The sequence below is a fragment of the Atractosteus spatula genome, chromosome 4 (genome assembly GCF_055471065.1).
Source record: "Atractosteus spatula isolate fAtrSpa1 chromosome 4, fAtrSpa1.hap1, whole genome shotgun sequence".
Lineage (NCBI taxonomy): Eukaryota > Metazoa > Chordata > Actinopteri > Semionotiformes > Lepisosteidae > Atractosteus > Atractosteus spatula.
This window is the reverse complement of record NC_142709.1, coordinates 37,712,496-37,721,447: the sequence shown is the minus strand read 5'-3', so window position 1 is coordinate 37,721,447 and position 8,952 is coordinate 37,712,496. Positions and strand designations below refer to the sequence as shown.

Sequence of the window (8,952 nt, the reverse complement as noted above, 5' to 3'; positions counted from 1 at the left end):
ACTTTATTGATAAAACAAAAACAAAAACTATCCGACCAAACCAGAAAAAGAAAAAAAGAATCAAGAATAATGGACACAGCGCGAGCTTGCATTCTCAACGGTCCACACCACACTTTTCCCTGGGTCAGAGATTAAATAAAACTTCACTCGCACCAAACAAATTACCACACACTGAAAACTGAACATGTTAACCTGAGCCCAAAAGCCAAACATATTGATGTGCATTTGCCTGACGCAGCGCGGTTTTCATCACTCTCTGCAGGAGTGCTGGCTGTGACGAATTAAACCGGTTTCACAGGTATTTTCAAAGTAGAAGGGGGCGAGATTTCCAGTGAAAGACACCTCCCCCCCCCTCCAAAACCCAGTAAGTAAAGTACTTACTTACGGTAGTACTTCTCGCGTTAAGAAAGCTAGGTGTTAGCATAAATTATTAGTAATCAATAATATTAAATTTAGCACTGTAATAAATTGTGCTAATAATAAAATTCTATTTTACTCTGAGAATGTAGGGGGAGGAAGAATGCCCGTTGTCTTTTCACTTACTGCAATATTATGGACACTCAACTGACTTTTTTTTGACAGCTGGTACAGCACCCCACTACACCACACGCCAGCATTATATTCTCATGTACGGGTAGAATATGTTCATTGTCTTCCAATGAAAGACGGGTTCCTTTCGCCTTAGTCGGGAGACATTAGAAGCTTGCCACGCCCGGACTGTTACACCAACGCATTAGCATTTTAAAGCGATTATCGAGCCGGGTATGATAATTGATAAAAGCCATTTGGCTTCAGCGAATGTGAATTCTGTCTGGCATTGCCAGATTGTGAAAAAATAAAAGTATTTAAATCAGGATGGAGGGTAAGGGAGTCATCTCTATGACACTCTCCCTAATAAACAAAACAAAAACTAAAAATAAGATACAATCTACAGACATTCACAACATAGACATATCTTAAAACATTTACATATATTGTTAAATTAGTACTTTAAATATATACTTTAAGTTACTGAAACAGCCAGTTAATAAAATCGTTGCAATTTTGTTCTCGTTTGGAGGTGGGGATATTCTGACAACAATTGATTTAAAGACAATCTGTCAAAGTGCAATGCACTCTGCTCTCGGCCGCTGGCAAGGGTGCCAACCTGTAGAAGCAGCACCTGTATGGAGACTTTTCGGCAGCAGCGGGAGCAGTACGACGCATTACAGGGGAGGATTGGGAGGTTAGAGACACTCCTGAAGATGCAGAAGCCGGGGACAGTGTGTACCAGCAGTCAAACGTGTGTTTAATTATATGTGTTTTTTGATTCACAATCAGACAAATGCAATATAAATTGATATCTTTGTCTTCTAAGTATCTTAATAAACTTTCAGCATAGATTTCTCCCCGTTTAGATTTATTTTTCTTGGGATTTTGGGATCAAACGTGGAAAGATTAGATTGTAATCGTTTTTATTTTTTAAATACATTTTAGAAAAGTGTAATCTATACTAAAAAGCTGTACACCACCTGCTATGAAGATACATATTGTAATACTTTCGGGTTCGGATAGGACGGACACAAGAACTCAGACTTGCGGAGTTAAAGCAAGTTAAAGCCTTTATTTTTCTTCTCCGTCACCACCTGCCAGCCCGGCTCTCCCGCGCCCCCGACCAGAGACAGAAAGACCCCGCCCGCCAACAGCGCGAGCCAACACACCGCCCGCGCGCCCGAGAGAGAGAGAAAAGAGAGAGAGAGTAACACCCTGGGGTGCAGAAGCAGGAAACTATTTACAAGGAAAACGGATACCTCCCCAGACTGTACGCCCGCTTCACTATGGGACAGCCGCACTGGTCGGCGGCCTTCCTAAACCCCGCCCCGACCACTTTCACTCCTGTCCTGCCCCTCCCCGCGCACCCCAGCCGGGCGCCCTTCAGCCTCTGCCCGGAGCGAATGCGCTGCAATATGTTTAGATATTTAGATATTTAGACCCAGCACGGCACCAAGAGAGCGTCTGCATTTATAACTTAGTTTTTAAAATTAGTCAAGCAATATGAAGCATCTCTTTTTAAAGTCCCTTAATTATCAAGCACAGCTTTCTCACCACTTAGACTACTTTTTGATACCATCCTTAGACAAAACAGAAACTTGTTGTACTTTCTAATGACATACAAGTGGAAAGATTACAGATTTTTATCGTCTTTAATTTTGTTACGTTATACATTTTAGAAACGTTTCATCTATACAAACACCACAAAACTATTTTCGAATGTTGTATTTCTGAATGTTATGTTACACTTACAGTAGTTCACTGTTTTAAATACATCTTATTAAGAAAGTTAGGTGTTAGCATAAACTATTAGTAATCAATAATATTGAATTTAGCACTGTAATAAGTTGTTGCACTTTCCCCCGCATCTTGTAAAAATATATTTTCATTGTTCAAATATACATTAAATCTGACTATCATATAATAAGTTAAATACAAAACCAAAGAAAAAACAGGGTAAAATATAATTCAAAATATTTTGCTAACAATGTTAACTGTTTATAAATAATCAATTGTATTAACTAAGGAGTAGGATGGCACAGTTATTAGTATGCTTTTTGTTTTGTTTCTTTTTCATAAATACAACAGTAGCACCTGATGTCTCATTTGCTTTCAAAATTAAATTATGCATGCAAACCTGTGAACTGGCCTGTGGCCTGTGATACTGGCCATGTAATACTCTGCATTGTGGAATAATAGTTTATTTTAAAGGATAGAGAAAGCACAGGAAACAGGCATTTAGATTGATCAGATTAGTATGAAAAGCCATTTAGCAAAGAGGGAATGAGAAGAGTGACAAACTAGTATACTTTAGATCTTTTTTTCTGAACCAGGGAAAATCTGATCATGTTGCTCTATAACAATAATAAAAAACTTTATTTTACATTTCACCTTTAAAAGTGGCATCTCAAAGCAATACAGTAGATGTAAAAACAGTTAAAAGGACCACAAATTACAAAGTAAATACCCAGACAAACGCAAACGCGTTTTTAATAAAATGCTTTTATTCATTCAGCAGAGAGAAAGACATCCAGCAGAGAGAGACACACACACCGGTTTTCATTGACAAAAAGTAATTGTTTTTTTACATTCCTCTTGTCTAACAGGAATGTTTTGTTTGTGGACAGACTGTCCACAAACGTGAGACTGTCTTTATCAGACTTTCGTGATTTTGGCCATAGTCTCCTTACCAAAGCGATACAGTGGTGCAGCTTGAAGTCTGTACCTGTATACAGTATGGTACAGATAAAACTTACACCATACCGATGAGCTAATACCAGGGAAAGACACTCCTATTTTATTTAAAACACAATATACTAGGAAATGTGTCTGATGCATTAGCAAGTTAAAAAAAATTGCGTCGAAAACCCGGGCGTAACAGTTGTTTCCTTTTTCTGATCACTCGCTCTCTGGATACTCTTCTCACCTGCCCTGTTCTTTGTTTTCTTGTTATTTGCTGATTATGCCTGCTGCGATCCACTCCTGCCCTCACACCTAAAGAAGACAATTTAAATTTCTTTGTGCAGTCCATAGTGCAATTAACCCTTGCTAATACATTTGCGGTCTTTTCAAAGTATGTGCTGTCCTTTGACAAAACAAGGCTCGCCAGATAATGTGAATCGAAACCTGTTTTTCTAGCTTTTAAAGTCGTGCGATGTGTAAGCAGGAACACATCATTATATCTTACATATGAAAAATACATAATATAGCTCCCAAACAAATGCAAACGTGTTTTTAATAAAACGCTTTTATTCACTCATAATCTGACAATTTCAGGAAGACTAAGGAAGGACTAAGGAAGGTGTCATCTGTTGTTGAAGCTCTGTGAGCTCGGTGACTTTGAGACCACTTGTTATCCCAGGTTGTTTGAATCGCCACAATTCAAATAGAGAAAAAAGAGCTGACTGACAAGATTTAAGATGTGGCTGTCAATGTTGGATTAAAAAAAAACACATTGCCCGACGTTAGTTGCATTGCTTGAAAAATAATTTTATTTCGAGAGACTGGTAAGTAATTCAAGTGTTTTTTTAACTTCCTGAAAAACAAATAATAATTTAACAATATGTACAAAAGTTTTATGATATGTCACTGTTGTGAATGTCTGTGGAGTGTATCTTATTTGCCTGTCCTTGTTGGTGGAGCTCATCCAGCTGTGTCTGGATATCTCGGTCAAATACTCGGCTATTGTGTATTGTCTGTTTAGGGTTCTGTAGCATTCCACACGGCTGGACAGCTTGTTCCCCCCTCCCGCCCCTCTCTGTGTACAGTAGAGCCTCCTGTCCTGACTGGTGGAGCTCATACAGCTGTGTATAAAGACATTTAATTAAACACGGGTTTGTGATTTAAATGGAAATGGGGGTGACAGGAACTCTTAATTTAAATAAAAATAAAATAAATAAAACAGGTTTCAATTGTTAATAACCACTTTTCATGCGTGAAACACCTGGTTACCCAGAGAGGACAGGCTGTGCTCCCACTGCCAGCAAGCAGGGAGAAATAGAGACAGAGGTGCACTTACTACTGCACTGTGACAGGACACAGGAGAAATGGAATACTGGTGTGTATTTTTTCTGTGAAATACGGTACCAAGACCAGCATTCTGGGTTGTCCCTATACCAGAGATTATGGTAGGCTTCAGAATGGTGATTGGCTGACACCATCTGAAACCCCTCTGATTGGGGAAAAAAAGACCTGCTGATCTGTTCTACATACCAGGAAGAGGATTTCTTTCTATTCGAAACGTGTATTTTAAACGTTTAATCAAGATGGAATTAAGACTTTTAGGTTGTAATTTAAAAAAAGACAAAAACCGCACTCAAAATGCAATTTAGAGCTTTCTGGCAAGAGGAGACACCCAAATTAATAATGTAACATGCTACTGTTTGTGCATGAATATAGTTATACTGCTATTTCCTTGGATACACGATTCCATGTTTTTTTTTTAATCCCCGGCGGAAGCGGGCATCCATAAGAATCAAGTACTGTAATAGATTTATTCCATGCTGAAAAAAAGAAGAAAGAAAACACATTCCATAAGAATCAGCACCTTTATATAGCGCCTTTAAAGGTGGCTTCTCAAAACGCTTTACAGGATAAAAACAACAATAACAACAACAACAATATTGTATTTCATTGCACTTTGACAGATCGTCTTTAAATCAATTGTTGATTTAAAGTTTGACAGTAAATGTTTATATTGTAAACATTATATTGTCATTAAACAACCTTATGTTTATTAATCTTCCTTGTTATGCACAGTGAGAATGATGATGTAATGAGAATTAATTTAATCACAGAGTGCTCATAAATTGTGCTTGGAAGAAAACAGATAGGTGTTCTGAAAGGTGACATATAAACGGGTTTTCGATGGACAGAATGATAGTGTAACGATTTCGGGTTCAGATAGGACGGACCCAAAAACTCAGACTTGCGGAGTTAAAAGCTGCCTTTATTTTTCCTCTCCATCACCACCTGCCAGCGAGCTCTCGCGCACCCCGACCAGAGAGAGAAACACCCAGGGGTGCAGAACCAGGGAACTATTTACATATTAAAACTATTTCCCAAATTTAATATGTGCTTTTCTATATTTATTGTCAATTGATTGTCCATAATATTGCCATTGTTAAGTTCTCTAAAGCTTTGTGATAGTTTACCCAGTTTACCCATTGCTATTAAAAATGACTTGGATTCGAACATGTTGTGATATTTAGAAATATAAAAAGTCAATTAATTATCCATAATATTGCTATTTTATTTTTTTAAAGAAATGTTTGTTAAAAGAAAAGTCATCTCACTGGCTAAATTTGAACACCCAACCTGTGCTTCAGAAGTCAGGCACGTAGACCACAGTACCACCCGAAAGGTCACATGAGCAGAGGTGAAACAGCCCTACACATACAGTATCAACAGACATTGTACAGCGTGTACTACTGTGTTGCAGTATATGAATATAATTATATCGTTATTAATTTCCTTAGATACACGATTCCATATTATACTATCAGAAAAGCTTAAAACTACCACTTTTTTACACGCTAATTCACGTTAGTTTTTAAACGCGTTTGCGATTTAAATCGAAACGCGATTTCAATCAATATAAATGTTTATATTGTATCGCATAGGTGACTATTCATTGTTAGTAAAATGACTTAAATTCGATCATGTTGTGATATTTAGAAATATAAATTTGTTTGGTGCGAGTGAGGTTTTATTTAATCTCTGACCCAGGGAAAAGTTGTATTTTTTCAAAGAAATGTTTGTTAAAAAAAAAAAGTCATGGTTCCTGCTAGATTCGAACACCCAACGTGTGATGTGTGAGTCAGGAACCTAACCCACAGCACCACTGGCAAGGTCATATGAGGAGTGTTGAAAAAGCCCTACAGAAACATTATCAACAGACAATGTACAGCGTGTACTATTCTTGTGTTGCGGTACATGAATATAATTATATCATTATTAATTTCTTTAGATACGCGATTCCATATTATATTCCCTTTTAATCAAATTCTAAAAGTATGCTTGTTGACTCCGGTATCACGTTAGTTAAAGACTTCGATGCTTAAAATGTTTAGGGAGAAATGGAATACTGGTGTGTATTTCTTTCTTTAAAGTACCGAGACCAGCTATACAGTATACTGTATGTTTATGTTCCAAAATTAATATCGTTTATGGCCTTCACACGCATTACAGTATGCTCCTATTCTTTTTATGCTCAGCTACTAAGATTTCCCTTCAGTGGTAAAATTCCATATAAATATTCAATACTAAAACGGGCACAGTAAAGACATTAAATCTTTTTACAACCAACCAATGCACCACGAGTGCCCCTGTCGGTCAACCAATCACGTACCGCGGTATTTTGCATCATCGCACGTCACGGTGCGCGAGGCCGTAGCCAATTACCCCCGTACGTGTCTGTGCCGCGCACTTTGAATGGCTGCATCTGTATGCACAAGAAATTGTCAAGTAAAAAAAAACAATAACACTTTCCAAAGTTATTAAATTCGTTTTAGATACTTTTTTGTGTTTTTAACTTGTTTGTATTTTATTCATAGTTTCTCTGTATTTTTTTTTTTAGGTAACATAACATCTTGCAGTTGAAATTATTTAAAAAGATAAGTGGCAGCCCACCAAAGAAAAAAACTTTGAATTGATATAGTGGCTTCAATGAAGACATATTTTAAAAAGCAAAATTAAGAGCCAGCTTTGCCAACACAATTGGCATTTGAAGGACAGGAGAATAAAAACTGATGTACAGTATATACCTGGTAAGTGTAGTAGTACCTCTACTCGTTTTGTTATATTAATTAAATAACATTGAAAAATAATTGCTTTATATATTTAAATGTTATGTTCTGTAGAGTTAAGGTGTTTATTTATCCTCCCTTTTTGCTATCAAGGTTTTGTCAACATTCACAGCACCTCGGAAGGACCTATGTGAAATCAGAGACATGGATCTTTGTTCACAAAATCAAAACTCTCACTGTTTCAGTGGATGAAATTTTTACACCGGTAAGTTTCACAGAAACTGATGAAATGATCACAGTAAATGGTGTGCCATGTTTTTGCCATCCTTTTAAAAGTCACGTGTAAATCAAGAGAAAGGGCAATTAAAATATTAAATCTTTGGCAATTAAATCTGAAACCAATTCCCTAAAACGAAAGAGAAAACAGCTTAAATCAACAAATTTATTGATTTCCCTCACTGACTCTTGAATGAGATTTGCTCAAGAATTGTGTCTCTGTCAGACATCTTTCAGGATGGCATAGCTGCGAGCAGCAGCCCCTTGTCAAAAATGACCAAGAGGGTCTGGGGTGTCTGTGTGAAAGCTATCCGGAGGTACCGCAGAGGTACCTGGGTGGCAGAAGGGAGTTTGTAGTAATTAATGAGAACAATTTCATACACAAAAGAAAAGTACATTCTGTATGTGATATTTATGGCATTTCATAATTGTTTCATTTTCTTTTAGCTTTTTCGTTGTATTCTGATGGTGGGAAAATATATTTAGAGACAATTGGAACACTATTAAGACAAAATTATAAAGTTCTTAAATGTCTAACAATAATATGACATATTTCTTGAGAGTGGAGTTTGCAATAATACAAAAACACACCTTACCGCTTGACCCATTTCACACAAAAGAAATGATGAATGATTCTTTTTTATATGGTCTTGTTACTGTATATCATAGGTACTGTATTTGATCATGCTTAAAGTAACCTGTTTCTTTTTTCTCTTTTTTGTCGGTATCGAAGCGGAAGGTTTTCTGCAACATGGTATAGGAAAATATGAGTTTTTAGAATGCTGGGGGTGAAAGCTGGAAGAAAAGAAGCCAGTCCTGCATCTAGATGAGAAAAGGTCATGAAGACATCTGATACCCCCTCATTGTTCATTACGTTCGACCACAAACTAGCATAATCACAGATGAGTGACGAACATACAGGGGAGTACTAGGCAGTCTTGGTTACAACCATTTTACTGTTAATCACAGAAAAATCCTTTGTGAATTCTTGCACAGGTGCTCCCACACAACATATTGAGAGAGCATGATATACATACAAGAAACATGTGTGGAGACTGAGAGGAAATAGGACAGTAGGACAGTAATAGGAGCACTTCGATTTGATAGAGTTGACACATTGGCTTGGAAATAAACTTTGAAATGGATTCTGGGTAGATTATTTCATGATTTGATGAAACAATACCATAGTCATTAACTATCCCTACAAATATGTCCCTCATTATGCCAAACTCGATTCTGCTGTGCAGTCTTTGTTTTGGTTGAGGCAATAGACTAAGTGTAGTCATAGAGGAATGATATGTATATACTTTACTTTATTGACAGCCGAAGAAGGCTCCATAGCCGAAGTGTAGGGTTTCTCTATCCTCTACTTTTCAACATGGAATAAACCTTTGCATTT

The 8,952-nt window shown here is 37.1% G+C and overlaps 1 pseudogene; it reads left to right on the top strand.

Annotated features, from left to right (window-relative positions):
- The first annotated feature begins 855 nt into the window (after positions 1-855).
- LOC148836317 (uncharacterized) lies at positions 856-8,748 on the top strand (annotated as a pseudogene).
- Positions 8,749-8,952: the final 204 nt, after the last annotated feature.